We start from the raw sequence: 26,751 nt of genomic DNA on the forward strand, positions 1-26,751 counted from the left end.
TCTACGTGCTCCAACACTAGCGCATTCATGAATATTTGTTTATAATTTGTACATAAACTTATTCGTACTTATTTAAAATTGTAAACATTCTAATAATCCTATTTTATAATGTTTGTATAAGTAAAATCAAATTTCACGGCTAAAAGAAATACTCAGTGTAACCTTACTTCTAAAGCTTACAAAAATTAGATTAAAATAATATTGCACAATGACACAGGAAGAAAATTATATTTAACATTTCGGCCGGTGCAACGGCACGGCCATTTGTATTAGTAATAATAGCGCGCAGCGCTTCTGCCGTACGTCGCTGTAATTTTACAAAAACGCCCTTTGCTTTTCTGATAATTAACCCGCAGTACGTTTTTAAGTTAAAAAAAACCTTTCGTTCCCTTCCCGGCTTATCCATTGTGGTCTTCAGGAGGGTGCTTCTCGCCGGCGACGGGCGAGGAGGCGATGGGCTCGGCCGTCTCGGAGAGGGTGTCGAAGCAGAGCATGGATGCGCCGTCGTCGGAGACGTAGCAGCTGTTGCGGTCGACGGCGGTCCAGGTACGTCTCCCGGGTCACCGGCGACCACTTGGGCAGCTGGTCCAAGATCCAGGAGAGCGCGAACCAGAGCTCGAAGATGACGGACCAGTCCAATATGGTAATGCAGCCGACTCTTGTTTCAAATCCCTTTGGAACACTTCCATCAATGCCTCAGATGTCCATTGGGAATGGTGGATCCTCACCTTCTATCCAATATGGGATATCAAGTTTGCCGGTTAGTACTTTTTGTACCATCTTTAAGTATTTGCAGTAGTTTCTGTAGAGTGGACTGATAGTAGAGATAAGCAAGGTGGGTATATTAATCAGCAGTTTGTGCTACTGAGGGTATCTACAGCCACGAGGAAGGAGATTTGCTTGACAAAAACATTTACTGCCCTGCAGGTTGCTGAGAAGCCCCTTCCGAGCAGAACATTATCCATGGTGGTTCCTAGGCATTTATCACAGAGGAGGATAAAGCTGCTGCCACGAAAATATAATGCAACATCTGATGGCAAGGTTAGGACTGTTATTTACTTTATATTTCTTCATTTATTGGATTTTTATGAAGCCGTTTGAGAAATAATTGTGCGGTTCTGTTTTTTGTTCCTTTAGGTTCCATTCTTTGCTGATGATGAAGAATCCCTGCAACACCAAAAGCGGATGCCTTTTTCATCCCTAGAGAGAACCCAAGAAGTCTGATAATCCGTCCAACAGACCAGTGGCCTTCACGTAGTACGGTTGGCCAACAATCAATTCCAAGGGATTCAACTGATAATGGCAAACATAAAGGTATTTATTTGGAACTGTCTGTATTCTTTCTCCCCTAGACTTGCAAAATCGTTTGTCGCTTGTTTCTGATTTGAGGAACTGTACAGATGCTTTTGTTGGGAGGGAGCACAGTAAGGCTTCCATGACACCAACTCGGTCTGGTACAGTGGACAATGGCATCCACATTGATAACCATCGTGCATCAAGCGAGCCTGGGGCCGTGACACGGCCTGTGAATGGTGCTACCGTTGAGAAGATGGTGCCTAAGCTCTCCCAGGCAGATTACTTCACGGAGCCCAGTCTAGAGGAGCTTGCTGCCAAAGAACGTGCCGAGCCAGGCTACTGTAGTCAGGTTGTAGACTTCATTGTTGGACGTGAAGGCTATGGCAGCATCAAATTCTTGGGAGAAACTGATGTGAGGGGCCTTGATCTGGAGTCAATTGTGGAATTCAGTAACCGTGAAGTGATTGTGTACAAGGACGATAGCAAGAAGCCCCCAGTTGGCGAGGGCCTGAACAAAGCTGCTTTGGTGACCCTCCTGAACATCAAGTGCATGAATAGGAAGACGGACGAGCAGTACACGCAAGGTCCGAGGTTTGACAAGTTCAAGGAGATGTTGGTGAAGAAGGCTTAGGAACAGGGAGTGGAGTTTATCTCGTTTGATGGCGCCAAGGGCGAGTGGAAGTTTAGAGTGAAGCACTTCAGCTCCTACGGGTTTGGTGAAGCCGAATCCGACGACCTGGTTGATTCCTTGTAGCTTTATCGATAGGTGTTGTAATTGCCGCCTCTTTTGGATGATTGGTGGACACTCGATTCTATGTAGCTTTGGTCGTTGTAGCTGATTGGGTCTGGAAGAATATTGGTTGTGATGCTTTTGTTCTCTGAATGCTGCTATGAGTTCCTTTCCATGTTTTTTTGCACATATCTTTTTTCATTGAAGAATGCACAAAAGTTACATTCTAGCACCAATATAGCACGTGCGTGGATTGGAATCTTGTTACTGTCCTGAATGAAATGCATCCTTTTGGGGGCGCCGTCTGCTGTTCTAATTAAAAGATGAAACAGATCCGACTGATGTGATACAAATCGGATGTACTAATCAAACGGCTGTTATAGTGGCGGATCGACGCTAGGGATCAGCATTATTATTTTAATGATTATACTAAAGCCCGTGGTTCTAGTCTTGCCCTGGGCCCCCAAAATCATAGAACCGGCCCTGGCGGCATGGATATTGACGGCGAGCATGGATGGCGCATGATCTTCCCATTTTTTCTATTTTTGCGTGTGTGCAGAAGGAAGAAGACGACTGAGTCACGACTATGTAGACCGTTGATTACCTCTGGGATCGGTTGACCTAATTTCTATCGTCGCCCTTTGTGTGTGGGATAGGGATCAGGTGACATGCACGTTTGCATGTCACCGTGTACCTTGCGGCCCAAATTCAAATTTAAACATTGCGAAAAAATCTGAAAAAAATCATGCATGTTCACAACACATATTAAGATAACTCCTAAAAAATCCAGATCAAAATTCGAAACATACATCGAGAAACAAAAAAGAGAAATCTGTCATGAATAGTTCGCAATGGTTCTATGTATACTATTCACGCAGGTCCGGAAATGAAGATTGATATATAGGATGACCTCATTTGATTACCGGAAGGTTTCCGGAGTTACCGGGAATGTACCGGGAATGACGAATGGGTTCCAGATGTTCACCGGGGGGGGGGGGGGGGGGGAACCCACCCCGGGGAAGCCCATAGGCCTTGAGGGTGCCGCACCAGCCCTTGGTGGGCTGGTGGGACAGCCCAAGAAGGCCCTATGCGCCATAGATAGAAAATCAAAGAGAAAAGAAAAGAAAAAGGTGGGAAGGAAGGGAAGGACTCCACCTTCCAATCCTAGTTGGACTAGGATTGGAGGTGGACTCCTCCTCCTCCTTGGTGCGCAGCCCTTGGGGCTCCTTGAGCCTCAAGGCAAGTCTCCCCTCCCCTCCTCCTATATATATGGAGCTATTAGGGCTGATTTGAGACAACTTTTGCCACGGCAGCCCGACCACATACCTCCACGGTTTTTCCTCTAGATCGCGTTTCTGCGGAGCTCGGGCGGAGCCCTGCTGAGATTAGATCACCACCAACCTCCGGAGCGTCGTCACGCTGCCGAAGAACTCATCTACCTCTCCGTCTCTCTTGCTGGATCAAGAAGGCCGAGATCATCGTCGAGCTGTACGTGTGCTGAACGCGGAGGTGCCGTCCATTCGGCACTAGATCGGAACGGATCATGGGACGGATCGTGGGACGGTTCGTGGGACGGTTCGCGGGGCGGATCGAGGGACGTGAGGACATTCCACTACATCAACCGCGTTTATTAACGCTTCTGTTGTGCGATCTACAAGGGTACGTAGATCGGAAATGCCCTCTCGTAGATGGACATCACCATGATAGGTCTTCGTGCGCGTAGGAAATTTTTTGTTTCCCATGCGACGTTCCCCATCAGTGGCATCGTGAGCTAGGTTCATGCATAGATGTTATCTCGAGTAGAACACAAAAGTTTTTGTGGGCGGTGATGTGCGATTTGCTGCCCTCCTTAGTATTTTCTTGATTCCGCGGTATTGTTGGATCGAAGCGGCTCGGACCGACATTACTCGTACGCTTACGAGAGACTGGTTTCATCGCTACGAATAACTCCGTTGCTCAAAGATGACTGGCGAGTGTCGGTTTCTCGAACTTTAGTTGAATCGTATTTGACCGAGGAGGTCCTTGGATGAGGTTAAATAGCAATTCATATATCTTCGTTGTGGTGTTTGCGTAAGTAAGATGCGATCCTACTAGATACCCATGGCCACCACATAAAACATGCAACAACAATTATAGGACGTCTAACTTGTTTTTGCAGGGTATGCTTGTGATGTGATATGGCCAACGATGTGATGTGATATATTGGATGTATGAGATGATCATGTTGTAATAGTTAAATATCGACTTGCACGTCGATGGTACAGCAACCGGCAGGAGCCATAGGATTGTCTTTAAACTAACGTTTGTGCTTGCAGATGCGTTTACTATATTGCTAGGACGTAGCTTTAGTAGTAATAGCATGAGTAGCACGACAACCCCGATGGCAACACATTGATGGAGATCATGATGATGGAGATCATGGTGTGACGCCGGTGACAAGAAGATCATGCTGGTGATTTGGTGATGGAGATCATGAAGCACATGATGATGGCCATATCATGTCACTTATAAATTGCATGTGATGTTAATCCTTTATGCACCTTATCTTGCTTAGAACGACGGTAGCATTATGTGGTAATCTCTCACTAAAATTTCAAGACTAAATTGTGTTCTCCCTGACTGTGCACCGTTGCGAAAGTTCTTTGTTTCGAGACACCACGTGATGATCGGGTGTGATAGACTCAACGTTCACATACAACGGGTGCAAAACAGTTGCACATGCGGAACACTCGGGTTAAGCTTGACGAGCCTAGCATGTGCAGACATGGTCTCGGAACACATTAGACCGAAAGGTCGAGCATGAATCGTACAGTTGATATGATTAGCATAGAGATGCTTACCACTAAAACTATTCTCGACTCACGTGATGATCGGACTTGAGATAGTGGATTTGGATCATGTACCACTCAAATGACTAGAGAGATGTAGTTTTTGAGTGGGAGTTCTTAAGTAATATGATTAATTGAACTAATTGTCATGAACATAGTCTAATGGTCTTTGCAAATTACGATGTAGCTTGCGCTATAGCTCTACTGTTTTTAATATGTTCCTAGAGAAAATTTAGTTGAAAGTTGATAGTAGCAAACTTTGCGGACTGAGTGTGTAAAACTGAGGATTGTCCTCGTTGCTGCGCAGAAGGCTTATGTCCTTAATGCACCACTCAGTGTGCTGCACCTCGAGCGTCGTTTGTGGATGTTGTGAACATCCGACATACACGTTTCTAATGACTACACGATAATTCAGTGCAAAATACTTAATGGCTTAGAAGCATGGCGCCGAAGACGTTTTGAAACATCATGGAACATAAGCGATGTTCTAAAGAGATGAAGTTGTGATTTCATGCTTGTGCCCTTGTTAAGAGGTATGAGACCTCCGACAAGATTCTTTGTCCGTGAAGTAAAGGAGAAAAGCTCAATCGTTGAGCGTGTGCTCAGATTGTCTGAGTACGACAATTGCTTGAATCAAGTGGGAGTTAATCTTCCGTATGAGATAGTGATGGTTCTCCAAAGTCACTGCCACCAAGCTGTGAGAGCTTCGTGATGAACTATAACATATCAAGGATAGATACAATGATCCTTGAGAGATTCATGATGTTTGACACTGCGAAAGTAGAAATCAAGAAGGAACATCAATGGTTGATGGTTTGTAAAACCACTAAGTTTCATGAAAGGCAAGGGCTAGAAGGGATACTTCGTGAAACAACAAAACAGTTGCTGCACTAATGAATAGACCCAAGATTAAACCCAAACCCGAGAATAAGTGCTTCTGTTATGAGGGGAACGGTCACTGAAGCGGAGCTACCCTAGATGCTTGGTAGATAAGAAGGCTGGCAAAGTCAAAAGAAGTATATTTGATATACATGATGTTGATGTTTACTTTACTAGTACTCCTAGTAGCGCGAGGGTATTGGATACCGGTTCGGTTGCTAAGTGATTAGTAACACGAAATGAAAGCTAGGGGATAAACGGAGACTAGCTAAAGGCGAGGTGACGACAAGTGTTGGAAGTTTTTCCAAGGTTGATATGATCAAAACGTCGCATGCTCCCTCTACCATCAGGATTGATGTTAAACCTAAATAATTGCTATTTGGTGCTTGCGTAAGCATGAACATGATTGGATCGTGTTTATTGCAATACGATTATTCATTTAAAGAGAATAATGGTTACTCTATTTGCTTGAATAATCACCTTCAATGGTTTATTAAATCTCGATCGTAGTGTTACACATGTTCATGATATTGGTGCCAAAAGAAGCAAAGTAATGATGATAGTACCACTTACTTGTGGCACTGCCGCTTAAATCATGTTGGTATAAATTGCATGATGATGCTCCATGCTGATGGATCTTTATACTCACTTGATTTTGAATCACTTGTGACATGCAAATCATACCACATGAGCGAGGCCTTGTTTTCATTGAGATGAAACAAGATAGTAACTTGTTGGAAGTGATACATTTTGATGTATGTAGTCCAATGGGTGCTGAGGCACGCAGTGGATATCATTATGTTCTTACTTCAATGACGATTTGAGTAGATACAAGAGTATTTACTTAATGAATCACAAGTCTGAAATATTGAAAAGTTTAATTCTGTTTCAGAGTGAAGTTCGTCGTAACAAGAGGATAAACTGTCTACGATGTGATCATAGAAATGAATATCTGAGTTACGAGTTTTGGTACGCAGTTAAGACAATGTGGAAATTGTTTCGCAGTTCATGCCACCTGGAACATCATAGTGTGATGATGTGTCTGAACGTCATAGCCACGCACTATTTGGTATGGTGCATACTATGATGTCTCTTATCGAATTACCACTATCGTTTATGGGTTATGCATTAGAGACAATCGCATTCACTTTAAATAGGGCACCACGTATTTCCGTTGAGATGACACAGTATAGACTGAGGTTTAGAGAAATCTAAGCTGTCGTTTCTTGAAAGTTTGGGGCTTCGACACTTATGTGAAAACGTTTCAGTGTGATAAGCTCGAATCCAAAGCGGATAAATGCATCGTCATAGGATATCCAAAACAGTTGGGTACATCTCCTATCTCAGATCCGAAAGCAAAGTGTTTGTTTCTAGAAACGGGTCCTTTCTCGAGGAAAGGTTTATCTCGAAAGAATTGAGTGGGAGGGTGGTAGAACTTGATGAGGTTATTGAACCATCACTTCAACCAGTGTGTAGCAGGGCGCAGGAAGTTGTTCCTGTGGCGCCTACACCAATTGAAGTGAAAGCTGATGATGGTGATCATGGAACATCGGATCAAGTTACTACAAACATCGTAGGTTGACAAGGTCGCGTACTACTACAGAGTGGTACGGTAACCCTGGCTTGGAGGTCATGTTGTTGAGCAACAGTGAACCTACGAGTTATGGAGAAGCAATGGTGGGCCCGGGTTCCGACAAATGGCTGGAGGCCATGAAATCCGAGAGAGGATCCATGTATAAAACAAAGTGTAGACTTTGGAGGAACTGCTTGATGGTAGTAAGACTATTAAGTAAAGATGGATCTTTAAAAGGAAGACAAACGATGATGGTGATAAGTCACTATTAAGAAAAGCTCGACTTGTCGCAAAGATGTTTCCGACAAGATCAAATAGTTGAATATGATGAGACTTTCTCACTCGTAGCGATGCTAAGAGTCTGTTAGAATTATGTTAGTAGTTGCTGCATTATTTATGAAATATTGCACATGGGATGTCAAAACGTTGTTTCCTCGACGTTTTCCTTGAGGAAAAATTGTATGTGATACAACCAGAAGGTTTTGTCGATCCTGAAGATACTAACAAGTATGCAAGCTCCAACAATCCTTCATTGGCCTGGTGCAAGCATCTCGGAGTTGGAATATACACTTTGATGAGATGATCAAAGATTTTTGGTTTGTACAAGGTTTATGAGAAACTTGTATTTTCAAAGAAGTGAGTGGGAGAACTATAGAATTTCTAATAAGTATATGTGGTTGACATATTGTGGATCAGAAGTAATGTAGAATTTATGTAAAGCATACAAGGTTGTTTGAAAGGAGTTTTTCAAAGGAATACCTGGATTGAGCTACTTGAACGTTGAGCATCAAGATCTATGGAGATAGATCGAAACGCTTGATAGAAGTTTCAACAAGATGCATGCCTTGACAAATTTTTGAAGGAGTTCAAAATAGATCAGCAAATAAGGAGTTCTTGGTTGTGTTGTAAGGTGTGAATTTGAGTAAGACTCAAAACCCGACCCCAGCAGAATAAAGAGAATAGACGAAGGTCGTCTTCTATGCCTTGGCCGTAGAATCTGAAGTATGCCATGCTGAGTACCGCACCTGATGTGTGCCTTGACTCAAAGTCTGTTGAGAGGTACAGAGAGTGATCCATGATTGAATCACTAGCAGCGGTCAAAATTTATCCTTAGTAACTGATGGACTAAGGAATTTTTCTCGATTGTGGAGGTGGTTAAAGAGTTCGTTGTAAAGGGTTACGTCGATGCAAGCTTTGACACTAATCCTAATAACTATGAGTAGTGAAACGGATTCGTATAGTAGAGTAGATATTTGGAGTATTTTCAAATAGCACATAGTAGCAGCATCTATAAGATGACATAAAGATTTGTAAAGACCACACGGATCTGAAAGTTTCAGAACCGTTGACTAAAACCTCTCTCACGAGCGAGACGTGATCAGACCCAGAACTATATGGGTGTTAGATTCGTTAGAATCACATGGTGACGTGAACTAGATTATTGACTCTACTGCAAGTGGGAGACTATTGGAAATATGCCCTATTATTATATTTCTTTGTTCATGATAATCGTTTATTATCCATGCTATAATTGTATTGATTGGAAACACAATACTTGTGTGGATACATAGACAAAACACTGTCCCTAGTAAGCCTCTAGTTGACTAGCTCGTTGATCAAAGATGGTCAAGGTTTGCTGACCATAGGCAAGTGTTGTCACTTGATAACGGGATCACATCATTAGGAGAATCATGTGATGGACTAGAGCCAAACTAATAGACCTAGCATGTTGATCGTGTCATTTTGTTGCTACCGTTTTCTGCGTGTCAAGTATTTGTTCCTATGACCATGAGATCATATAACTCTCTGACACCGGAGGAATGCATTATGTGTATCAAACGTCGCAACGTAACTGGGTGACTATAAACATGCTCTACAGGTATCTCCCAAGGTGTCCGTTGAGTTAGTATGGATCAAGACTGGGATTTCCGAAGGTGTCCGTTGAGGTATCTCGGGGCCCACTCGGTAATACAACATCACACACAAGCCCTGCAAGCAATGTGACTTAGGGATCTTGTATTACGGAGCGAGTAAAGAGACTTGCCGGTAAACGATATTGAAATAGGTATGCGGATACTGACGATCAAATCTCGGGCAAGTAACATACCGAAGGACAAAGGGAATGACATACGGGATTATATGAATCCTTGACACTAAGGTTCAAACAATAAGATCTTCGTAGAATATGTAGGATCCAATATGGGCATCCAGGTCCCGCTATTGGATATTGACCGAGGAGTCCCTCGTGTCATGTCTACATATTTCTCGAACCCGCAGGGTCTGCACACTTAAGGTTCGACGTTGTTTTATGCGTATTTGAGTTATATGGTTGGTTACCGAATGTTGTTCAGAGTCCCGGATGAGATCACGAACGTCATGAGGGTTTCCGGAATGGTCCGGAAATGAAGATTGATATATAGGATGACCTCATTTGATTACCGGAAGGTTCTCGGAGTTACCGGGAATGTACCGGGAATGACGAATGGGTTCCGGATGTTCACCGGGGGGGCAGCCCACCCCGGGGAAGCCCATAGGCCTTGCGGGTGGCGCACCAGACCTTGGTCGGCTGGTGGGACAGCCCAAGAAGGCCCTATGCGCCATAGATAGAAAATCAAAGAAAAAGAAAAAAAAAGGTGGGAAGGAAGGGAAGGACTCCACCTTCCAATCCTAGTTGGACTAGGATTGGAGGTGGACTCCTCCTCCTCCTTGGTGCGCAGCCCTTGGGGCTCCTTGAGCCTCAAGGCAAGCCCCCCCTCCTCCTATATATATGGAGCTATTAGGGCTGATTTGAGACAACTTTTGCCACGGCAGCCCGACCACATACCTCCACGGTTATTCCTCTAGATCGCGTTTCTGCGGAGCTCGGGCGGAGCCCTGCTGAGTTTAGATCACCACCAACCTCCGGAGCGCCATCACGCTGCCGGAGAACTCATCTACCTCTCCGTCTCTCTTGCTGGATGAAGAAGGCCGAGATCATCGTCGAGCTGTACGTGTGCTGAACGCGGAGGTGCCGTCTGTTCGGCACTAGATCGGAACGGATCGTGGGACGGTTCGCGGGGCGGATCGAGGGACGTGAGGACGTTCCACTACATCAACCGCGTTTATTAACGCTTCTGTTGTGCGATCTACAAGGGTACGTATATCAGAAATCCCCTCTAGTAGATGGACATCACCATGATAGGTCTTCATGCGCGTAGGAAATTTTTTGTTTCCCATGCGACGTTCCCCAACACGTAAGGCATGTTGAAGAAATGGCCATTTGACTTTATCATATGCTTTCTCGAAATCCAATTTAAAGATAACCCCATCTAGTTTCTTTGTATGAATTTCATGCAGCGTTTCATGCAGGACAACAACACCATCTAAGATGTGTCTCTTAGGCATAAACGTCGTCCGCGTTGGTTGGAATACTCAATGAGCTATCTTCGTTAACCTATTCGTGCCAACCTTTGTAAAAATTTGAAGCTGACATTGAGCAAACATATCGGTCTGAACTGTCGATGCATACAACCTCCGCCTTCTTGGGCAACAACATAATTGTTCCAAAGTTAAGGTGGAATATCTATAAATGGCCATTAAATAAATCTTGGAACACAGGCAATAAATCCCCTTTAATGACATGCCGTAATTTTTTATAAAATTCCACCGGAAACCTGTCTGGCCCCGGAGCTTTATTTTGTTTCATTTGTACTATTGAGTCATACACCTCCTGCTCGGTAAATGGGGCTGATAGCACCTCATTCTCATCTGAATTGAGTTGAGGTATCTCATGAGTTGTGCTTTCATCCAAAGATACCCAAGTCTCCTCTGGTGCACCAAATAATTTCTTGTAATATTCAGAGATATATAGCTTTAAATTCTCGTGACCTACTATTGTTCCTTCATCTTGCTCAAGTTGGGTTATTTTTTCTTTCGATGTTTGCCATTAGTAATCATGTGACATAATTTTGTGTTATCGTCCCAATGAACCACCTTTGGCACCTTAGCACGAAGTGCCCATTTCATCTCCTCTTCTCTCAATATTTTTTGCAAATTCTTCTCAGCTTCAATCTTGTTATTCCTATCAGTCAGATTCAGCTGAGCAGACTCAACTTTCACATCTAATTCATCAATCAGATGAATGAGTCTTTCTTTTTTACTTTTTATATATGACACTCTCATTTTTCGCCCATCCTCTTAAGAACTGGCACATGTTTCAGATTTTGTTTTGCCATCTTTCTATATTCGTAGATCCACCCGAATCCCTAGCCCATTCGTTAGCTATGAGATCCATGAATCCTTCTCTCCCAAACCAACTTAGCTCAAAAGAGAAAAAAAAAATTATATTTCCCGCATAGTTGGCATCCCGTGAGTCAACTATGAGTGGTGTGTGGTCTGAGATTGATCTTTGTAAAGCCTGTATTGAAACTAGCGGGTACTTCTGCTCCCACTCGACACTGGTCAGTACCCGGTCCAACTTCTCATATGTTGGTACCGGCAATGAGTTCGCCCATGCGAATTGTCTACCAGTGAGGTTAATCTCCCTCAAATCGAGACTCTCAATAACCATGTTGAACATAAGTGACCATCGTGCATCAAAGTTATCATTGTCTTTTTCATCTTGTCTTTTAATGATATTAAAATCTCCCCCACAATAATTGGCAGTGTTTCATGTCCACAGATTCTTACTGGATGAGCGAGAAAATCATATTTGAGCTCCGGTTGCGCCATTCCATATACGGCCACCAGAGCCCATCTGAAACCATCAAATTTCGACCTCACACGAAATTTGACGGAAAACTCTCCATAAACCACACTCATCACCTCTAAAGTTTCACACTTAACCCCAAGTAAGATTCCACCAGATCTACCCCTTGGTGGCAAGCAGTGCCAATCAAAGTCCACTCCTCCTGATAGAGTATTTAGGAATTGCGGTGTGAAATTATGTCTGTCCGTTTCTTGTAATGCCATAAAGTCAAGCTTATATTCTAGTGATGCTTATCTAAGAACCCTTCTTTTAGCCAAGTCTGCTAGACCTCTGCTATTTCAAAAGATTATTCCTTTCATATTTCATCATGAATTTTTTTTCTTTTGTTTCACTCTCGCACTTCTCCTCACCACCGAGTCAGGGCAAACCTTCCTTTTCCAAGGTATTTTGGTTTGTCCTGAATTATTTATGTTTTACTCTGTGATGTAATTACATGTGGATGACAACCGTCAATCAAAGGGGCCATATACCCCTCCGATCCCATGTCATCTACATGTTGGAAATATGCCCTAAAGGCAATAATAAAGTGGTTATTATTATATTTCCAGTTCGTGATAATCGTCTATTATTCAAAGCTGCCCCCTGGTTCTTTTTCATGACGTTGGAGCATGCTGCAACTTCCATTCATTTCTGAAACTCAACTCCCTCCACTTCAGTCAACGTCAGTTGTTCTTGTAGGCAGATTTGAACAGTCTAAAAACTAAAAGAAGAATGCGTCGGTAATTCAGTATAGCTACTCAACAGAAAATGATCAAGTGTATGTTCCTTTTCGTGGTTTTTTGTGTGCTCGTATTTGCATAATTTACCTCAATGAAAAATGAGTTACTTTGTCTACCTATGTGGATAACGTGGAAACAATTTTTCTGTCCACCATATGCTTTTTCTAAAATGAGTTTGTTTTTCTTCCTTTATATGTGAATAAAATTGACGCTACCAAAATTCTTTTGAAAATAAGTTCAAATAAAAAGATGATAGAAGGCCACATATGATAGGAGAAAAAAGTTTGCATAAAAATGCATAATGCTTTATTTGCAAAAAAATCAAAAGACTTTACGATCCACGTGTTGAGTAAATAGGCAATTTTCCGAGTAGATTAATCCACAAAATAATAACTAGCATGGCATTGACTAGACTAATGACATACTGATGTTGAGCTAACCTAGCACATACTACGCATATAGTGGATACATCTATGCAAACAAGTAGTACTAGAATAAATACGAACAAGAGGATAAACGAGTCATACCCTCCAATCGGCCAGTTGGCCGTAGCAGCAGCAGCGGCGGCGGCGGCAGAGGCAGTATCCTCTGCCGTCTTCTTTTCGGCTTCCTCGCGGAGACGATCAGCTTCGCTTGGTGAAGACATGGCGATGACGAGGGCGACGCGGACGTAGACGAAGCAGACGGACGGAGGCGAGCAGTCGCGTGATCGCTCCCCAAAAACCTAATCGCCCCTCTCCCGTACAGGAACCGGAGAGGCGAGGTTTCGGAGGCCTGCTCTCCCGTCGACCGTGTACGCGGTAAACGGGACGGAGTCGCCGGCGGCAGCAGCAGTTCAAGGAACGAACGCGTGAGGCAGATGTGATCTGATTTCGTGACGGCTAGGGTAGGCGATCGCGTGCTTATAAAGACGGCTGGGTGGAAGAGTCCGAGTCGGTAACGATCACGATCCGACGTCTCGGATCGTTTCCTTGTCCGTTACGTATTCTCCGTTCCTGACCGGCAAAAATAAGCGCGTAGGTATGAGCTCGGCTCGGCTCATTCCCGCAACCCGCGGCGCGTCGTGACGAGGCGTGGCGTGGCGAGGCGGGCGGCGGAGGAGGAGTGCGCGAGGGCACCTTCTCTTCTCACTCTCCAATAGCATGTGGAAGAGAGACCCTTATAAAGGGGTCCAAACTCTCCTCCACTAGCGGGGTGGGACTAAACTCCCACCACCTTGCCATGCCACCACCTACATGGGCCCTTTAGATTTTTCTGAAATTCTCTAGTGGGCCTAAGGCCCACCTCCAAATTTCAACAATCCCCCACCAGATCTCAAGGGCACATCGTGTTCCCTCGTTCCAATCACTGTTTTAATATACCAGCATTTCAGTGAAGACCTGTTAAGGTTGAGCTTCACCTAGAACAAGTAGCTACACCCCTTCACAACTGAACAATGGACTATGCCTTGAATTGTCAGTTTGGCGTAAAGGAGCTTCACCACAAGTCTTACTAGTACTAGGCTGCCGAAGGTGACCCCTCGGGTGGAGCATATTAGTCACACTCCTGGCCTATTCATGAGTTTACTAGAGATCACCCAAATCTCATAGACTGTGACCAGCAGTCAAGCTCATATAGGTGTGTTCCTCCAAAGATCGCTCTGTAGGACAGCATCTTGCTTACATATAAGCTTTAGAACACATTAAGACAGTAGTCATCCTACCATACAGTATCCGAGAGTATTGCATCTCCAACGGAGTGGGTTAGTAAAGTTACTCTCCTCAGTTCACCACTGGCTTGTTTTCCCAGGTCCTACTTCACGGGATCTCCGATCATATAGGTTAGGTTACTACCATGGCAACTCATGTGGGTCTCATACCCATCTCCCTCGATGCACTATCTATCACAACACGTGATAGCCCTTTAGTAAAGGGATCTGCCAGATTCTTAGCCGTTTGGATATAATCCAACGCTATCACTCCGGAGTTTCTCAAACGTCTGACAGACTTCAATCTCATTCTTATATGTTTGTTGGACTTCATATTGTCCTTTGAACTCTTCACTTTAACAATAACCGTCTGATTATCGCAGTTCATAAGGATAGCCGGAACTGGCTTCTCAACCACAGGTAAGTCCATCAAAAGATCTCGAAGAAATTCTGCTTCGACACCAGATGTGTCTAATGCTGTTAATTCTGCTTCCATTGTCGATCTTGTTAAGATCGTTTGCTTGCAAGACTTCCAGGAAACAGCACCACCCCCAAGAGTAAACATATACCCAGTAGTGGCCTTCATCTCATCAGCATCAGAGATCCAATTCGCGTCACTATACCCTTCAAGTACCGATGGGAATCCCGTATAGTGAAGCCCGTGGTTGACAGTACCTTTCAAGTAGCGCATAATTCTTTCAACAGCACGCCAATGAACTTCGCCCGGGTTTGCAACAAACCGGCTAAGTTTGCTCACAGCAAACGCGATGTCAGGCCTCGTTGCGCTAGCTAGGTACATAAGTGAACCGATAATTTGAGAGAATCTCAATTGATCTATAGCTGTGCCTTTAAACTTTCGAATAAGCACACTAGGATCATATGGTGTTTGACAAATCTTGCAGTCTGAATATCCAAAGCGACTCAAAATCTTGTCAACATAGTGGGATTGCAGAAGTGTAATCCCACCCTCATCATCTCTCAATAGCTTGATGTTCAAGATAACATCAGCCACCCCAAGGTCCTTCATCTCAAAGTTTTGAGACAGAAAGGACTTAACCTCCTCAATTACTTTGAGGTTGGTTCCAAATATCAGTATGTCATCAACATACAAGCACAATATAACTCCTTCGCCCCCACCATGGCGATAGTATACACATTTGTCAGCTTCATTAACAACGAAGCCAACAGATGTCAGAGTTGTATTAAACTTCTCATGCCATTGCTTAGGTGCTTGTCTCAGACCATATAAAGATCTCAGCAACTTACACACCTTTCCTTCCTGACCTTCTATCACAAAGCCATCTGGCTGTTGCATATAGATTTCCTCATTTAGCTCTCCATTCAGGAAAGCCGTCTTAACGTCCATTTGATGAACGAGAAGACCATGAGAGGCCGCCAATGAGAGTAGTACTCTAATGGTGGTCAGTCTAGCCACAGGTGAATAAGTATCGAAGAAATCTTCCTCTTCTTTCTGGGCATAGCCCTTGGCCACAAGCCTAGCCTTGTACTTTTCAATTGTACCGTCGGGCCTAAGCTTCTTTTTGAACACCCACTTGCATCCCAATGGTTTGCAACCATAGGGACGATCAGTGATTTCCCATGTCCCGTTAGCCATGATGGAGTCCATCTCGCTACGGACAGCAGCTTTCCAGTAATCAGCATCTGGAGAAGCATACGCTTCTGAAATAGAAGTGGGATTATCATCCACGAGGTATACGAAGAAATCATCACCAAAGGTCTTTGCAGTCCTTTGTCTCTTGCCCCTACCACGGGCTTCCTCGTCATCCTCCTCAGGATTTTCATCATGTGTTTGTTCATAATATTCCATAGGAATGGCAGGCTCAGGAGTTATCTCAGATTCCTGTCTAGAAGTGCTTTGCATATCTCTCATGGGAAATATATCCTCAAAGAATGTAGCATCCCTCGACTCCATTATTGTACCGACCTTCACGTCAGGTACCTCAGATTTCACTACTAGAAATCTATAGCCTACGCTGTTCTTAGCGTATCCCAAATTAACGCAATCCACAGTCTTTGGTCCAAGCTTGCGCTTCTTGGGGATCGGTACATTGACTTTCGCCAAGCAGCCCCAAGTACGTAAGTACGAGAGTGTCGTCCTTCTCTTCGACCACTCCTCGTAGGGAGTGACCTCATTATCTTTTGTAGGAACTTTATTCAGGACATGACACGCGGTCAATATAGCCTCCCCCCACCATGCCTTGGATAAACCCGATGTATCTAACATGGCGTTAACCAAATCAGTTAGAGTACGGTTTTTCCGCTCGGCAACCCCGTTTGACTGGGGTGAATAGGGAGGCGTCCTCTCATGAATAATGCCGTGTTCCGCACAAAATGAATCAAATTCGTTTGAGAAGTACTCTCCACCACGATCAGACCGGACTCGTTTAATTTTCTTTTCAAGTTGATTCTCAACTTCTGCCTTATAGATTTTAAAGTAGTGTAGAGCCTCATCTTTAGTATTTAACAGATACACATAGCAAAATCTAGTGGAATCATCTATCAATGTCATGAAGTATTTCTTTCCACCTTTAGTCAACACACCATTCATCTCACAAAGATCAGAATGTATGAGTTCTAATGGTGCCAAGTGTCTCTCCTCTGCAGCCTTGTGAGGCTTGCGAGGTTGCTTTGCTTGCACACACGAGTGGCACTTAGAACCTTTGGCTAAAGTGAAAGTTGGGATTAAATTCAGTTTTGCTAGCCGCGACATAACACCGAAACTTATGTGACAAAGACGTGAATGCCAAACTTCAGATTCATTAACACTCGAATGAATATTGTTCACGACTTTATTACAAAAATCTGCTAGAGAAAGGCGGAACAGACCTCCGCATTCATAACCTTTTCCAACGAAAAGTCCATATTTCGTAACTACTACTTTATTAGACTCGAACACCAACTTAAACCCTTCTCTACACAGAAGGGAGCCACTAACGAGATTCTTCTTGATGGCGGGGACATGCTGCACGTTCTTCAGCTGCACGATCCTTCCCGAAGTAAACTTCAGATCGACCGTGCCAACACCAAGAACAGAAGCACTCGCGCCATTCCCCATCAATACGGACCCGCGACCGGTGGCCTGATAAGAAGAGAACAATGACAAGTCAGCACACACATGAATATTTGCACCTGTGTCCACCCACCAATCGGTGGACTGACAAACTGTAAATACAGTAAGTAAATTACCGTACCCAGATGCACCACTTTCATTGTTGCCCACAATCATGTTTGCAGACTTGGAGTCCTGCGCCGGCTTCTTGTACTTGTTTGGGCATTTGTTCGCCCAATGTTCCTCTGAACCACAAGTATAGCAGCCATCTCCCTTCTTATTCTTCTTGAAGGGCTTCTTCCCCTTCTTCTTGAAGTCGGTATTCTGTTGGACAGAGTTCTTTCCCTTGGGCTTGTGAGAATTGAAGTTCCTCTGATGTACCATATTGGCAGCAGAAGAGCTTTCCACCGCTTTTCCATTGGAGTCCTTTGCTCTCGAGTTCTGCTCAACACTCAGATGGCCGATGATGTCCTCTACTGAGAACTCACGCCTCTGATGTTTCAGAGTAGTAGCAAAGTTCCTCCAGGAATTAGGGAGCTTAGCAATTATACAGCCCGCGACAAACTTGCCCGGCAAATTGCACTTAAGAACCTCAAGTTCCTTAGCTATGCATATTATCTCATGAGCTTGTTCCAATACAGAACGGTTGTCAACCATCTTGTAATCGTGGAACTGCTCCATAACATACATCTCACTCCCAGCATCGGTGGCCCCGAATTTAGATTCGAGCGCCTCCCACAAGTCCTTGGCAACATGCATATGTAAATATGCATCAACCAGCTTATCTCCGATCACGCTAATGACTGCTCCAAGGAATAGGACGGTGGCCTCCTTAAACATCTTCTCCTGTTCAGGAGTGATAGTTTCCGTAGGAGTGACACCGGCTACCCAGAACACGTTCATAGCCGTGAGCCATAAGGTGGTTCTCGTTTGCCAACGCTTGAAAAAAGTACCGGTAAACTTATCCGGTTTCAGTGCAGCAGCAAAACCATTACTCGAAAAATTCCTACAGACATAAGGTTTTTGGATTGTTGAGTAAATAGGCAATTTTCCGAGTAGATTAATCCACAAAATAATAACTAGCATGGCATTGACTAGACTAATGACATACTGATGTTGAGCTAACCTAGCACATACTACGCATATAGTGGATACATCTATGCAAACAAGTAGTACTAGAATAAATACGAACAAGAGGATAAACGAGTCATACCCTCCAATCGGCCAGTTGGCCGTAGCAGCAGCAGCGGCGGCGGCGGCAGAGGCAGTATCCTCTGCCGTCTTCTTTTCGGCTTCCTCGCGGAGACGATCAGCTTCGCTTGGTGAAGACATGGCGATGACGAGGGCGACGCGGACGTAGACGAAGCAGACGGACGGAGGCGAGCAGTCGCGTGATCGCTCCCCAAAAACCTAATCGCCCCTCTCCCGTACAGGAACCGGAGAGGCGAGGTTTCGGAGGCCTGCTCTCCCGTCGACCGTGTACGCGGTAAACGGGACGGAGTCGCCGGCGGCAGCAGCAGTTCAAGGAACGAACGCGTGAGGCAGATGTGATCTGATTTCGTGACGGCTAGGGTAGGCGATCGCGTGCTTATAAAGACGGCTGGGTGGAAGAGTCCGAGTCGGTAACGATCACGATCCGACGTCTCGGATCGTTTCCTTGTCCGTTACGTATTCTCCGTGTAGGTATGAGCTCGGCTCGGCTCATTCCCGCAACCCGCGGCGCGTCGTGACGAGGCGTGGCGTGGCGAGGCGGGCGGCGGAGGAGGAGTGCGCGAGGGCACCTTCTCTTCTCACTCTCCAATAGCATGTGGAAGAGAGACCCTTATAAAGGGGTCCAAACTCTCCTCCACTAGCGGGGTGGGACTAAACTCCCACCACCTTGCCATGCCACCACCTACATGGGCCCTTTAGATTTTTCTGAAATTCTCTAGTGGGCCTAAGGCCCACCTCCAAATTTCAACACCACGAGTTTGTGTACCTGCTCCTTTTTTGTGGATGCTGCAGGCCGCAACACATGTTGTCGTCATCTCCACTTAGCCCATGTCGAGAAGCTTTGCCTTCCTGGTGACGGTACACTTAGTGCTCGCTTGCTCGTCAGCAATTCGGCACGAAATTGAACAGCTTTAGCTAGAGTTTTTAGTGTGTTCAAAAGACGCTCTTAACCCATTATGATTTTGTAAAATAAAATGCTTGTCAATAGTTTTTTTATTGATTTCATTTGCTAAAATTTGATGAGTGCTTCAAGAGTTAGGGGCAAAAGAAATTACAGATCAGTTCAAATTGAAACAACCGGAAGTCCACGTACTACATGGTGTGTGTTTTCATATGAGAAAAAAGAATAAAAATAGTATAAAAAGTTTGTTGCTAGAAGGTCAAGTGCTATGCCCGGGGAAGTTCAAAAATTCTTATGAGAGAGGTTCACCTTATGCTTTTCGTTGGTATATTATTTGCTCAATTCCGGTTCATGGATGGAGTGTAACGAGCAAAAAACAACACGTGGAAAATAGAGTAAGTTCAAGTGAACATGGGGAGAAGGTCAAGTTCTTCACACGGTGCATTTTTTTTATAACACATCCGCTTTATAAATCATCTAGACATAATGTCCATACAAATAGTTTGCCGGATGCATTCCGGAGACACACCATGCCAAACACGGCACCCTAGCTGATTACAAGAGCGAGCTGACAGATGTGCAGCCACATTTTGTTCACGTCGCACGTGAAAAATAGAACAAGAAGTGAAAGAAGTTCTTCACACGGTGCATTTTCGCGAGAAGCTCAACATTGGAAAACACATGGGGGGGGGGAACCATGTAAAAATTCACGTGAGAAGCTCAACATTGGAAAACACACGAAATTCAAATGAAAACAAAATGGAGAAAGTATCATGACACAAAAAAAATCAAAAAAGGATCACTACATGAAACATAGTAAGTTTGGAGAATGATTTTTTTTGGGTAAGCTGAACTTGTGAACCCAAAAAAAGATTATAAAAAGGGATATTCACGGTTCCTATAAAAATAGAAGTACAAATAAAAATAACCAAGCGGTTCTATGTTTACTATAAAACTCAAATTTCCCGTTAATAAATAATAAAACCTTGAAGTTCAAATTGAAATAACAAAAGAAGTTCAAAATATGTAACAAAATGAGATTTTTTCTCGTTACTAAATCATAAATTGAAGAAGTTGAATAAAAAAGGCTAAGAAGTTCAAATTAAAATAGCAAAGAAGTTCAAAATTTATGAAAAAAATAGTTTTTTTCCTCGTGACTAAAGATTAAAATGAAGAAGTTCGAATGAAAAAGCTGAGAAGATCAAATTAAACTAGTGAAATTCCTTACATGGAAAACGGACCAGTTTTATTTTCCATGTTTATAAAATAAATACATAGAAGTTCAAAATAGAAAAATTGAGAATGTTAAAATAAAATAATGGAGTAGTTCGTCGTGTAAAGCAACCCAAAGTAAAATAGAGTGAAGTTCAAGTGGACATGGCAAGAAGGTCGAATTCTTCACGCGGTGCATTTTTGAAGGCTTTGTTTCGCGATAAAGTCAGAAAGCATGATATCGTTGTTTTCGAGATTGCTTGAAAACGGCTAGGAATCAGAGAAAACCATCTACATAAAAAAGGTTCACATTTTTCGTAGCTTTCGAATGATATATTATTTTCTCCATTTCAATAAAGTTTGTAAATATTACGGCCAAAAAAATTTAGCCATTTTTAAAACTGACATAAAATCGTAAGGAATTGGAAAAAACAATCTACATATAAAAGTTTCGCATTTTTTCAAGATCTCTAACGCCATATCATTTGCTCCATTCTGAGAAACGTTGAGAAATTAAAGCAAAAATACAAACTTGGTACAACTTCTGCTGATTTCTAATTACTTTTAAACCATTAATAGTTGGAAGAAACTTGTTATATGAAAAACTGCGCATTTTCATAAGCTTTCAAACGCCGTATCACTTGCGTCGATCGGACTAGCTATTTTTAAATTAACCCTAAAATAGGAAGCCAGTTGTTCGATTTCAGAAATTCCGACATTTTTGAAATTCCTCTTTAACCGTATGGAATTCGAAAAGACATTCAACATATGAAATGAGGGGATTTACAACAGCTATTCAATGCAATCTCATTTGCCTCATTCCGACAAACGGTTTAGAAATATTATCAGAAATGGGATTCACATTTTTTATATTAACAAACACGGTTTTGAAAACTGCTCTTAAACCGTGAATAGTTTGATAAAAATTCAACCTAGACCGTGACCAGGGTGTCCATAGCATCCAAACGATATATCGCAAGCCCCATTTAAATACTTTTCACGGAAGTTCAACTGCTACTGCTGGGACGAGTCAACCTGGGACCAGAATAGTTATTCTCATCCCATGATGAGATCGAACGGCAGCGGGACGAACTCCTACCAACTGATAGGATAGGACCAATAGGAATTGGCGGAATTCTTTGTTGAACATATCATAGATACACATAAATAATACCATCTGGATTTCCGTAGCGATGTTGGTAATAGATAGATATATATCAGCTAGGTTAGGGATCACAAGAGATAATTATAGGTATGCATGAACGTGTACTATATATATATATAGTAGCGTCGAATAGATATACGAAAACTTGTTGTTCGACCAAGCACGGAGAAAGAGAGATCACTTCTCTCTATATTCATGACGATGTCGTATAACTGTTCCTTCATTGCTATATGTACGTACTAGCTACCTTCTAGTTGAACGGAGCTCAATGATGACACCGACCGAGAACACCAATAGGCATAAGGAAGCAAAGATGATGGACACAAAAAGAAAAGAAGAAAACATAATATGAAACCCCTAAATCCCTCCTTAAAAAACCCAGTGCCTGGCTGTTGCTGACGTGTGACCGCGTTTTAGTCCTGGTCGGTGTTACCAACCGTGACTAAAGGTCCTTCGGTCCTCGCGCCCTACATAGGCCATGTGGAGCACCTTTGTCCCGGTTCATAACACAACCGGGACTAAAACTTTGGGCATTTAGTCCCGGTTGGAGAACCAGAACTAAAGACTGTCTGAAACCGGGACTAATGACCCTTTTCCTTAGGTCGTGTGGCAAGCAGTGCGTCCCAAGAGTATGAGGTCCCGTGTTCGACTCCTTGTTATTGCCATTTTCTCAATATCCCCTACACATAGAGTAGACGTACGTGACTTATGGACCAGTGATCTATTATACATAAAAAAGTGGATACGACGTGGCAAAAAGTCCATATTGCTTCTTATATATTTTATAAGAGGGTTGTACCGAAGCGGAACTCAGATAGAATAGTACATGTGCCTCGTTCTTGGCCTCTTGATGTTGTTAGGCTTCAAGATTGGATGATTTGCTTTGAACCTTCACGTTTGCTGTTGCTCTCTTTCTAAAACCAAAGATAATAATATATTTTTCACCTTGTAGACATTCTTGAAATAAGAATAGAGAAGGCATATTTATGCTATACACGGAGAAGAAGCTTACATGGAATTTTTTGTTGGTATATACTTTTAAGTTGTGTGGTATAATTGGGAAAAACTAAAAACATGTATTTTTTGAAAAGGAGGATTATTCTCGGCCTGTGCATTTAGGCGATGCATATAGTCACTTTATTAATTATTCATAAATACATTCCAAAATAGTACATTAGATAGTCTGAAGCCATCATTTTAGAAATATATGTCGCTACTCCTATCCATTTAATGAAGGGGTGCCGATAGTCCGAGCCTAATATCAAATAAACATCACACCAAAGCCTAACATGTAAAGTCAAATGACTCAACAAAGACACATACTGGATACAAACCGGTCCGACGCACTTACTTGTGTCGTCGCTGCCGTCCTTCACCAATCAATCTTTAAAGCAGAAACTAACTCGCCGACTTTGCTAAGCCTCTTCGTCATCGATGCCATCATGATGCCTACATCGATGGCCAATAACATCAGTTCTAGGACACACTTATGGCAAGCTTGCCGCTAGGTTCTATGGTCCGTACAAAGTCCTTGAATACATTAGATTTGTGGCATACAGATTGGACCTTCCGGCTGGAGCTCGGATTAATGATGCCTTCCATGTTCGCTGATTGAAGAAGTTCTATGGGACACCACCTGCTGCTGCTCCCCCTCTGCCTGTTATATAAAATGGTAAGGTGGTTCTTCAACCCCATAAAGCATTGAAGATCAGTCTTCAACGTGGAGCGCACCATGTTCTTATTCAGTGGGCATGTACATCAGAGGAAGAGGCTACCTGAGAGCCTTTGGAGGATTTCAAGGACCGTAAACGTGTCATCGGATGAGGAGGGGAGATATGTTACGTGGGGTATCTATTATAGCAGCCGTAAGAGCATCTACAACCGAATTTTTCAAATAGTCCTTCATATGTCTTTGGACGCGTCCTGTAAGTGATCAGACATGAGAGAAAAGAAACCAATTGACCCAACCAGACCCCTCATATCGTTCCTATATGCCCGGGCTGTCCGCGAACCCTCATATCCATCTATGAGAAGGACATGAGTGCTCGCGGACGCGCCCGGGCGTGCCCGATCAGTCCGCCACAGAGGATGCGGCCCCACCCCAACCATCTTTTTATTTTCATTATTCATTTTTTTCTCTCTCTTCCTCTTCATCAATCACATGCAAGTGATCAGACATATGAGAAAGAAAATGAGGAATGTGGCTGCGCGGACGGATAAATAGGAGACACGCCCGGTCACTAGCCTGACGCGTCCACGGACGTTTGAGGATCCCAATTTGCAAGTCGTGGTTGTAGATGCTCTAAGCCCCAGCTTGTAGAAGGATAGACTTTGACCAAGTAGGGGGAGTAGTCCTAGTTATCACTTCCATGCAGGATTGTTCCTCAATGGAAATATATCAAGGACCCGATCTGCTGGCGCACCGGCGCAAGTTTGCATAAGCGAGCGCTCTCCTAAGAAGGAACCAGCAAACCCACATGCGATTAGGACATCCCAAAATGGAATTCCGTGTGACCTGATTCCCTCCTCCAGTACAATTAATTACTTTCTTTCTTTTTCAAGAAGATACATCTTTTGAACCGAGCGTCAGGATTGGATCCGTTTTCAAAGCCGGGTTTCACGCGACGAGCTCTTCAAAAGTAGATCCTACCAGTTTTTTTTGGCAACTTTAGATCATACTGAGACAACTTTAGTGTTAAGGAAATCAACTTTTTTCCTTCTCGTCCTAGTAGGCTTGCCTATTTGGTTAATTTTCGTAAAAATGAAAAAATCACAGAAAACATGAGGCGCATTTTAGTGCTATATACAAATAACTTCATTCATTATGTGTATGTGTGAATCTTGTCAACATTATCTCAACTTTTATATTATTGTTGTTCAATTGCGTGTAATTGATGATTAGTTACGTGCGGTTGATGCTCAATTGCTTATAAATATTATAAAATTGTCAAACATTGATGCCCAGTTGCCTATTAGTGTTGATCAGTTGCCTATGATTAATGCTCCACTGCCTACAAAAATTGTGAAATTGCTCAACTTTGATGCTCAGTTGACTATTACCGATGGTAGTTGCCTACGATTGATATTCAGATGCATATAGATACTATAAATTGCCTACCGTTGATATCCAGTTGCCTGTTATTGGTAAATAGTTATCATAATTGCACTCGAGTATCACAAAAAAACTTAGCAATTTTTAGTGTGTTATTGTGCAACTTCAATGCATTCAACAAACAATTTAAGTGTATTTTTAATCATTATATCTAGAGATTTCAATAATTTTTGCGAGCAAATCATGCAAAAATTGGACAACTTGTCTAGGTTTGTGGGCAAGTGCCTGACCTACCCCCTATGAATTTTCTCATTACCCCTATGCATCTTGTGATCTGTCCCGACTTTTGCAACTAATCAACACCGGCGACCTGATTAGTCAACACATGCGTCCTAAGTAGCATAGGCAGGCATACTAACCTAGAAAAGAAAAGAAAAATGTTCTCATACCATCCATCCCACATAGTTTTAAAATTTGAAATCATGGTAGATGCCCGACGAAAACTTTTCAACACTGCAGGCAACTTATGTCCTTCGATGGAACACCATGACACGAGAGTTGCTTTTCTATAGCACTAAAGTTGTCTCAATATCACCCAAAGTTTTCAAAAAAGTTTGCTGAAACATATACATATGGGATCTAGTTTTGAAGAGCTCACCGGAAGAAGCCTAACAGTAAAAATGGATCTTGTTGTGACACTCTGTTTAAAAATTATAGTGTTTTGAAAAAAATGATACGGAATAAAGTGGAATGACATCACCACATGCACGGAGTTAACCCTTGCCATGTAGGCTGCCTCCTTCCACACTAGTTACCATGTCGTCCCCATAGTCACATGTACATATTGAACGGCTGCACGGTGATGGGCTCGTTTTAACAAAATAATGCAACTCCATTATTAAGTATTTGAGATATATTAATTCCTACTAGTATAAGTGTTTTTTAGGAAGGAAAAGAGAAGTTGAACTCTCCATAATATAAGGAGAGTTGGTCTGTACCAGAGTCCTTAAGCAACCAATAATGTTTAGTCTTTCCCCCCAAGCTATTCTTCTCCTCCTCTGTTACCTCTCACCACCGGCAAGACGCCCAGAGGACCTTCATCAACCCTCACGCACCTCCAGACCATGGCTACGACCTCCGATCCCAGGACTCTAACAATGTTACTCTAGAATATGTGTTGTTTGTGCTGACTATTTGTCGGGCCAAAAGCAAAAGGTGGCGTGAACTTCTTTAGAATCCATTCCCTTGCAAGCATCAGCTCACTCAGGCAACTCCTGGAGTCCTGGTTTGGGATGTTCAAAGGTAATGAGATGCCAATTGCTGTCTCTGGTGGTAAAACCGTGTGGACTTCATGTTTGTATCCCATGAGTAGTCGCTAAAACTCCTCTTCTTAAATTCAGTGAAGCACTTCAGCTATTGCTTTTCATAAAAAAAAGACCTCACTGTGTGGGTTTCAAGTAGTACAATTTTTGATATTTGCATTCACTAGAATGCATAATGGCACGTCATTAAATCTTCTATCTCTTGATAATAAACGCTCATTTCAACATATTTTTTGAAAAAAGGAGGATCAACCCAGGTCTTCATATCGACCAACCCATGCAATCATTTATGAATGTATTCATCATACGATTGCAACGCAGAACCCAAAAAAAATGCAAAGCATTAGAACAAACCTAT

At 43.0% G+C, this 26,751-nt stretch overlaps 1 pseudogene; it reads left to right on the plus strand.

Moving 5' to 3' along the window:
• The first annotated feature begins 622 nt into the window (after window positions 1–622).
• Window positions 623–2,050, plus strand: LOC123450195 (annotated as a pseudogene).
• Window positions 2,051–26,751: the final 24,701 nt, after the last annotated feature.

Source organism: Hordeum vulgare, chromosome 4H (genome assembly GCF_904849725.1).
Source record: "Hordeum vulgare subsp. vulgare chromosome 4H, MorexV3_pseudomolecules_assembly, whole genome shotgun sequence".
NCBI classification, from domain to species: Eukaryota; Viridiplantae; Streptophyta; class Magnoliopsida; order Poales; family Poaceae; genus Hordeum; species Hordeum vulgare.